The sequence below is a fragment of the Trachymyrmex cornetzi genome, unplaced genomic scaffold (assembly GCF_001594075.2).
Source record: "Trachymyrmex cornetzi isolate Tcor2-1 unplaced genomic scaffold, Tcor1.1 scaffold75, whole genome shotgun sequence".
NCBI classification, from domain to species: Eukaryota; Metazoa; Arthropoda; class Insecta; order Hymenoptera; family Formicidae; genus Trachymyrmex; species Trachymyrmex cornetzi.
In genome coordinates this window covers 397,133-406,570 of record NW_017300081.1, presented here as the reverse complement: position 1 = coordinate 406,570, position 9,438 = coordinate 397,133, and positions in this window count along the sequence as shown.

Genomic DNA, 9,438 nt, shown 5'->3' with positions numbered 1-9,438 from the left:
TCATTCTGGTTCGACGCGCCTTTTATTTCGTTCCAGCTGCGCGCTCCTCTTTGCTCGTCGAAATTAGAGATTTTTCGCGCGCCGACCGGATCGCCATTAATTAATTCAGGTAGAAAGCCGCCGAATATGGGGATCCGCGGCCCGCACACGCTCGTCAACAAAGAGAGCCGGGCAATTAATTAACCGAAGTGGCTCCGCCGAGGCAGAGGCATTGTTGCAGACGGCGGCGTACAGTCAGCCATTGTTATCGCTCGCGGAACAGTCCTGAAACCACGTCCTTGTGTTTCCGCGTCCTTGCATCAATGCAGAACTTCCTGCGTGCGGCCGAATGTGTCATCCCGAACGCGGGCCTTTCGACTGACCGCTTTCCGTAAGCATTGTCACCCGTCGTACGTGCACCGTACACCCGTCCGCTATCAATTACGATTCGCGATTTATTGACCGACGCTAAAACAGTCATTTTATTATTGCGGTCCCCACGACGGTTGCCGTCGCCACCGCGGCCGATTATCGCGACGGATCGGCGCGAGAGATCGTAAAAGGCAATTTGCGCGCAATTATCCGTCCGCGATTGCCTTGCCGTGCCACCCACACGATTGTTGCGAGGTAAACCGCGTTTTGCTTGCCGATTTCATTTGTCGATCGAAGCTGCATCGAGGGTCATCAGTCAGACCCGTCGCCGTGCCGGAGATACTTTGCGATTGCGTAACAGGATATGTAAGCCTGCGAGATACGCTAATGAGTGATTGAGGATCGCGTGTATATGTGGAAATTGGAATATTAATAAAAGTTTGAATAATGATCCAATGGAGATGGATAGCGCGTTTAGTTGGATGATCGTCGTTATCGGAGCATTAAGCGATATCTCGAGTCGCTTACGATATTTAGTGTCAGATCACCGGTTAATCTCGTCGGAAAATTGCACCCGTGAAATGACGAAGGCACGTTATTTCCGTCGAAAGCGCAATTATCACTCGTGAAAATCACTGCAATTTTAATTATAGTATGATATCTCTGTATCTTGTATGTAGAGATACGAGCGTGTGTTTTCAGATTAAAGTTGGACCTTTTTTGCGTTACGAAGTGCAAATAAATGAGTCAAAATGTCATAATGATATAATTAATGCCTATATACGTATATTTTTAAATGAAAACCGAGGGGGTAACCACTTAATGTAATCGTGGGACAGAATCCTCGAAATCATTATAAAATTTATATAAAATCTCTATGTATAATCCGATAATTATATATGTAACCACGAGGAATCATTGTATAATATTAAATAAAATCGTATATTTTACCAAATTACTTCGTAGTTGTGAAAAAAATTATTTATAATCAGATGAAATCATGTAATCTGTGGGACAATATTTTAGCTAGTGGTTACCCCCTTGATGAAAACCTCCTAGGACAGGAGCCGCAACTTATTTAATATTTATCTTTCATATCCACGAAAGAGAGAAGTTCGGCGAGTAACTCTGAAAAGTAACTCTGTACCAACTTCTAAATAGGTCTATGTCGAATATTGCACATCTTCTTTTAATTATAGATGTCCGGTTTTAATTGTTTGTTAATGTTGAACATTTAATCTTTTTCCTAACTTTCTAACTTTTATTAAACATTAAAAAACCTGGTTAAATCTGAAATTATATCTTAATTTTTAACTTAAATAATTCCATGTTTTTCAACGTCCGCGCCAACACAGAATTAATGCAAAATTTCTACTCCTAGTAATTATAAAAGCAAGCGAACGAACGTCGTTTGATGCGTCCTGTATACATAAAATTTTTCAGCTTTCCTTAGCAGGGCAGTGGATTAAAAGAGGAACGCGAGACGTAAAACAGCAATTCGAACGCGGCTAGATACCTAACATCGGCAATTTAATCAGCGATATCGAACAACCTCTCGACAACGCGCAGTACGGATCTGGCGAATTACACCGACGAGATAATTTGAAAAGTCCATCGAATCTCCAAAAGCAAATGTAGATCGAAAGAGCATAGAGGGAGCCCAGCCCGGAAGCTCTCAAGAAATTCGCTCTGTTCGAGAGCAGACGCGCGCGCGAATGCTGGTCGAGCACAAAAAGCGTATGAAAGAAAACCTCGAAATCGAAATGGAAAATTCGGAATTCGAATGAGACGAACGCCCGGGAGGAACGATTCTCCTCTCGCTCGTTCCACCCCCCCCTTTTTTCCATCGAAATGAGATCTCGCTAATGCAACTGCCGAGAACGCGCGCGCCCGTCGAGAGACGACGAGGACGAGGACGCGGGCGCGGGGGCGTGAGAAGGCGGGCGAAGGTGAAAAAAAATGTAATTACAGCGGGGGAATGATAATGAAGTTTACATTTTAATAACCCGCCGTGTCGCCAGATGGTCCCGAATGCAATATTAATACCTCTCCTCGCTGCATTTACAGCTACTATATACGCGAGAGATTGCTGAAGGCCCGTCCGAGTGGCATGATAGCGCGCGCAGGAGCTCGTGTGTGCAGGTGCGTGAATATACTTATACTTATACTTCCTTTCGTGAAGGAAGCGAAGAAGCGAGCATTACAACCGGCACCGGGACCAGAGGAGGGTAGAAAGAGAGACAGGGAGGTGTTATTGCGTTTCGCAAAGAATGCGGACCGCGGCGTCATAATATATATTTGCTGGGCCGCGCGCGGACCCCAGGCTATACGTCGACACGTCGACACACAGGCACACGCTTCCCGCCGACGACATGAATCTAATTTATAAGTTATGAGTCTGTCCGGAGCCGACGATTGTCCCTCCGCATTTTTTTTCCTGCCTCCCAACCCGTCGGGAGGGTCGCCGGCCAGCTCTCTCTTTCTCTCTCTCTCTCTCTCTCTCTCTCTCTCTCTCTCTCTCTCTCTCCCCCTCCCTCCTTCTCTCTCGAGGCCGAGTTTCAATTTGCAACTGTATCCTGCGCTACGAGTCGTTGCCTCGTAGTAACGAGGCAGCCGACAGGCCAAGCTTGCCCGTTCCTCGCGCCAATCAGTTTTTGCATGTGCAAGAGAGACGATACGTCGGATGCTCGTAATTTAGTTCATTCCCGAGGTGTGAGCTGCGACCTCACCTCACGTTAGGAATTTGGATTTGTTTTTTCTCAAAGGTCCAAGTTTGGTACCAAAGATTATCACAATTTTTGATTGTTGAAGAGTTTGATACTTCATACATTATTATTAATTTCAATATATAATAAAAAAAGAGTCCAAGAAATAAATCATTTACTCAGAATAGAGCATTACCGACCGTCAGTATTATATTGAAGATGACCCAAAGTAAGGGTCGAAATATATTGTAAATTTATTCCTTTCAATATATTATAACACGTGAATAACTTGTGTGTTGGCTGGCATTGACATATATTCTGAGTAAATGGTTATTAATTTCTTAATAAGAAACATATAATTAATACAAATATATATATTAATACTATCTATAAGATATAACAATAAGTGAATGTAGTTTTGTCTCAAGTAATATCATATTGAATTTACTATTCGAATTTACTTCGAGTTGATATAAACAATTATATGGATTATTGCATAAAGCTGATATAAGATAATAAATATAATCTTTTAGAAAAATATCTTTCAGTATTATATAATCTTCTATCGTTTATAGAAAGATTGTGCGATGAAATAACCACGCAAACTATTTTTATAACTTCTTTCTTTCCAAGAAAAATATTAGGTTGAAACCGATCGCTATATTCTGAGCTTAATTGGAAGGGCAATAGAAGGAAAGAATATAGAAGGGAGCCAATTAGGAGCTCCTTTTAAAAGAAAATTTATTGTACCCAATTATCGTTCTTCCAATTATTATTTAATATTCATTATATTTACATTTTTATTTAATAATTATAACTTTTACTTTCACGATTCTCAGAAACTTTTTTTCTTTCGATCAGTTTTTCTTGTTACGACACAACATTATCCATACGACAAATGCTAATTTGCCAAGATCCTAAAGATTAAGTGCTCAGAATTCAGAGATTGCATCAAAGAATAATACAACATTAAAGAGCATTAACTTTTAATAAATAATGCTCGGTCAGTGTCTCGTTTTGAGCAATCGGCCTGGAACCTCGATCAAGTCGAAACGTGCGTGGATATGCAAATCCTCTTTTAAAACCGCTCGCGATCGTCACTCAGTATTTAGTACCACAGTGGCATTAAAGATCTAGAGACAAATGCATGCATGGGGAGATGGGTCGGGTGCTGATCTGGAAAAAGGCAGCTGCACGCGATCCAGCTGCACCGAAGCGGAGATATTCTCCACGTAGGTGTTCTCTCGCTCGGATTTTCCCGTAATTATCGAATCTCGTCAGTGGACTGAAAGAAAAAAGATCGGCGGCGGACGCGAGGGATGGGGAGCGGCAAGAAGCGCTAGTTGCGAAAGTAAATGGCTGACGGCAAGAAGTAAGTGCCCGGAATGATTAGAGAGCCGGAGTGGAAGATACCGTTCATTAAGTCATTTTGCACAGTCGAACCTCCGCCCACCACGAGGCGGAGGGTCGCCGCGCCGCGTAAAGCCGCGCAGAGCCGCGCCGAGTCGAAGCCGCGGAGGTAGGCGAGCAAAGCAAACTGGCTGCCAACTCTCTTAGTATAAAAAAGCCAACATTAGAGCCTGGCCGGGCCTAGCGCGGAGGCATGGACTGGCATGGAGACTCTTCGCGTGCATCTCGCCCTCGTCATCCTCTTCGTCCTCCTCGTCGTACTCGGCACGGCCCCCGTGGGTCCCATGGAAGAAGAAATATCTCCGTATCGCGTAGACTATCTAGCAAAGAGCGAAGCAAGGCGCGCATATCGCGTGTGAGCCTTCAGATCAAACTACATCGACAAGGCAACGCTACAATGGAATTATTTGTTGTAGCGTCTGCCGCTGGATATTTAATTCTTTCACAAAGAAATAAAGAATAAAATATGATTACGGAACAGAAAATAATTTTTTTACGAGAATTTACGCCCGCATATTTATTAAAGTGTATTAAAGCAATTAGAATAGCATGTTTGTAACGTAAATGAAATTTACACAAAGGAAGCTACGGGAATAACAGTGAGAATAAACATAAATGCATTAATATTAGTAATAACGTTAATTACGGAGAATGTTTATTTTTGCGCTGTGGCGCAGAAAATTAAATTATTTTATGTTCTAATTATATGATGAAACATATTGATAACGACCTAATACGAAAATTACGAAAGTATATGTGAATAAGAATAATGTATGTGTGAGTTACTCCGAAATAATTAATTGTTATAATTATGCATTACAGCAGTTACGATCATAAAATACGAGTTTATCGCAAAATGCAAAAGAAGAAATGCCACGAATCGTATTCCTGTTCCTTTTTGAAGATGTCTGTATCTTTAGCTTCTTTTTTACATAGATAAGACAATATACGGCGTCTCAAGAGACGCCCTAGACGCTCTATGTTTTTCATTTCATTTACGAATTCTTTGATCAATTTAAAGCCGATCTTTCTATAACAGAAATTAAATTAAAGGATGTTTTTGGCGCATCTTTACAATCTCTTTCTTATCTGTACACAAATTTTTATAAATAATTCTTAAGTTAAAATTAAATTCCATCTGAGATTAAATACAATGTTTATAATAATTTTTTCAATTTATTTGAGTGGATTGTGAAAACTAATTTTTAAACTACACAAATTTGGAACTGTTCATGATTCAATAAATACTAATGCCATTTTTTTGGACATTTTCAACATTCAATGTAAAATTTGCTCTCTTTATGTCGATGCGAGAATCCATGTACAAAAAAATCGCGGGAATATTTGAGAGCACCACATATTTTCGCTTCGTTTACATTTGCTGCTCACTCCGCTTTTTCCGCTCCAAGTCACATAAAACCTATTTTAGATCTTACGAGAAACCCTTTCTATCGCTGGACCATGTTGACGTTAATTAAACTGGTACTCAAAAGTTGACTAACCGTCAATTGCAGCTCAGCGTATTGAGAGCGACTCCCCTTTGCGATTTCCGGCTAAATGCGGATTAACATCATTCGAGTTTATAACTAACGTTTGAAATGTAAGAGGCACTACGCACATTAATATGTCAAAGGTTTTAAATTTTTTTAACTCTGCAATCAATATGGAGAGAGAGGACTATAGAATTATTAAACAAATTAAAGATCAAAGCTAATTTTTATAAAATTCGTATAAAAATAAAAATATTTATAACTTTATAAAATAATGAAATATACATAATTAACCATAAAATTCAAATAAAAAAGATTAAAATGTTTATATTAGATTTTTTTCGAATCTATATTCTGAGAAATCATTTTGCTGCAATGTTGAAAGGGTTAAAGAGTTGTAATTTATGTGCCAAGCGACATATGTCTTCGAAGAAATCCGGATGCGAGTCAAAGAATGAGATGCTGTCGTGCGTTGCTAAATTTACTTAACGCCTCTGCGAAAATATAGGGTGAAGGAAAGTAAATTGGAATAGAATTACCGGGTAGAAGGTTTATGACAATCCCATTAAAAAGATATCGCTTCCGTACTTTATTTAATTTTTCACAAACAACGAAAGACACCGGCAAGATGTAAGTATTTAATTACAGGTATTATTTAAAGACATCGATAACTAGAAAAATAAAATTTAGGTATAAAACTACGGTAATATATTACAGTTATCATTTAATATTTCAGTTTTATTTTTCCATTCACAATTAAGTATTCAGCCAAATATTAAAGACGCACGTTGAAAATTTTTACCTTCAGACATTATTATATATTCAAGAAGTTTCACGACGTGACATCGCACTAAAGAAATTATTTATCAGTTTAATATCCCCACTCTCTGTGTGTGTGTGTGTTATGTTTAGTAGTGTATGCGCAATAATTAGTATTAATTCGTTAATTTTACAGTGAAGATGAAAAGGGTCGAAACGTCTCTATTTAATCACAATTAATACAATGTTTTATTTATTTAACTTAATTGATACAATATTTTATTTAATATATTTTTTACACAATTTCCACTCAGTGTTGGCTTTCATGGGCTTTCTTATTGTGATTATTTATTATTCTATTTGAAGCTTTTGTCTCTATACATTAGCTTAAAAGTAAAAAGATATATATTTTTTTAAATATTCTCTGTGATGCTTAATGTACGATGTTTTAAAAAATCATTTTTATAGAAATATGAGATAATACAATTATTTATTTGCACATAGAATATTCTTAAGTCGAAAGATTTAAAGAGTTAAGTAAGCGAACTACTGAGCAAAATCAGCATAGCAAGTATTATTCAGATTTATACATGTAATACCCGCTCTAATTTCTACTAATATCTTTATCTTGCGAAAACTTTTGAACGGTGAATCTCTTTCGAGGCAGAGCGTACCTTTGCATATGACAGATACAACCGAGGCACGCGGGGAAGGAGACATTCGGCAATTTCGCGAAGTTGATAGCCATTATCATATTCCGCACATATCATATCAAATTTATAGCTAATAAAGGCCGATCGGGTAACAGGCCTTTTGGGCCCGCCGTGAGCCCGCAGGTAGACCTGTCCCCTCTCTACCCGATCCCTTCTTCGTTCGATCGTGTAGCGTTCGCCACAATCGACGTAGTTGGTTTGGCTTTATAGTCATGGCAGTTGGCAGTAGTAGCAATTGATATGCGTGCCATTGATATATGGGAGCATATTTCACAAGGTTGGCAGATCTTCGAGTTCTCCGGGTTTGTTATCTCACGCTGCTCTCTCTCTCTCCTTCTCTTCTTTTCTTTCCCTCTCGTCCCCAAGCCTCTTTTCTCTTCTACTGACTTATATTTCTCTCTTTCTTCCCCTTTATCCCTCCCTTTCTCCTTCTCTCGCTCATCTTCCTTTCTCTCGTTCTTCTCTCGAGCTCGACCAGCCAGAGATCGGGCTACCAATATGCGCGTGAATTATGCTTACCCTTTGTTAAGATACTTGACGTGTCTTTGATTGGAACGAGCGGGGGCAGCCACGCTCGACGGGAAAAAAAAGTCACTGGGCATGCACGAAGATATAGGGAACCTTTGATCACGGTATCCAACCCTTGCGGCATAATGACTACGGCTGGACAAAATTTACTTTCTAAGCGGTCGCGTAAGCAGTGGCCAGTGTACGATACATTGAGACTTTATCGGTTTGTTAGTTCAGCGTCGACGTGCTTCTACTGCTGCGTCATCGTATAACCGGAAGAGTTACGACGCGGAGCCTCGGAATATTTGTATTGTTTTTCGCAGCGACAGCTGAAGCTCGGGGCGAGAGAGTGAGAGCCACATTGCATCCTTGACCTTTGACCCGTGTAAATGGATCTCAACTTTCTCAGACGTACAACAATCTGGGTGAGAAAAAGAGAGAGAGAAAGAGTTTAAAATGTCCATCGTACATGAATTTCTTATGTAACCATGGCACAAAAGCGCTGCAAACCGTGATACGTTCGGTGTCAACTCTCTGCCGGACCGCTTCGCTCTCTTTTATCTCTTTCATCACCGGACACGTTTATGTATTTACCATGCTTATATAAGTTTCTATGCGAAAGCCACAAACAAGTCGGTATCGTTGCGCAATAATTTATATTGTTGACACCACATCTGATATAAAAAGAACATTACTGAAAAATATTTTGGGAACATCTAATTAATCTAAATGACTTTCTAGCACTTTTTTCTTACAATTAAGCTCCATAATAAACTTTATCATTATAAATAAACTAAATGTGATAAACAACGTTAATTACTTACACTTAAAAAGAATTCGAAATAAAATAATACAGTATTAAAACCAAATATTTTTAGTACTTTATTATTCTCATAATTAATGCCTGTTTCTACCAATGTATATTAACTTTAATCTCGATTTAATTTACTCTTCATCCTTTTATAAGTTTTGAAAATAAAAAAAGATAAAAAGTAAATTAGACCAAGATCAAAGTTAATTTATATTGATTCGTCGAGAAGCGTATATTCAAAATATATTTTTTCATAAATCTAGGACGTGGCATTAATAATATATTTATGCCGTTGAAAAGAGACGAAAAAATTTGACTTTTATACGTACAATATTGGATAAATTTCTGCACAGGCAAGACCGACGCGATTATTTTAAATTGGAAACAGCACACGACCTCGTTCACAATGTCGCCGAATGATTCCGCGCGCTTGATATATCACCGCGTTTCAATGCGGAGAAGATAATTCGATCAAAATGAGATACGGGAAACGTTTTATCGGAATTGCTAACCTAGCCGAAATGTCGCTGCGCGCTCGCGCGACCACGTTGAATAAATTCATGAGTTATACACAATCGCCGATAAATTATGTTTTCACTTCGTTGAAGCCTGTGACGTATGTTTGAGCAGAACGGCCGAAAGGTGTCCATTGTTTGATGAAAAATTACCGAACGCGATTTTATCGGCGG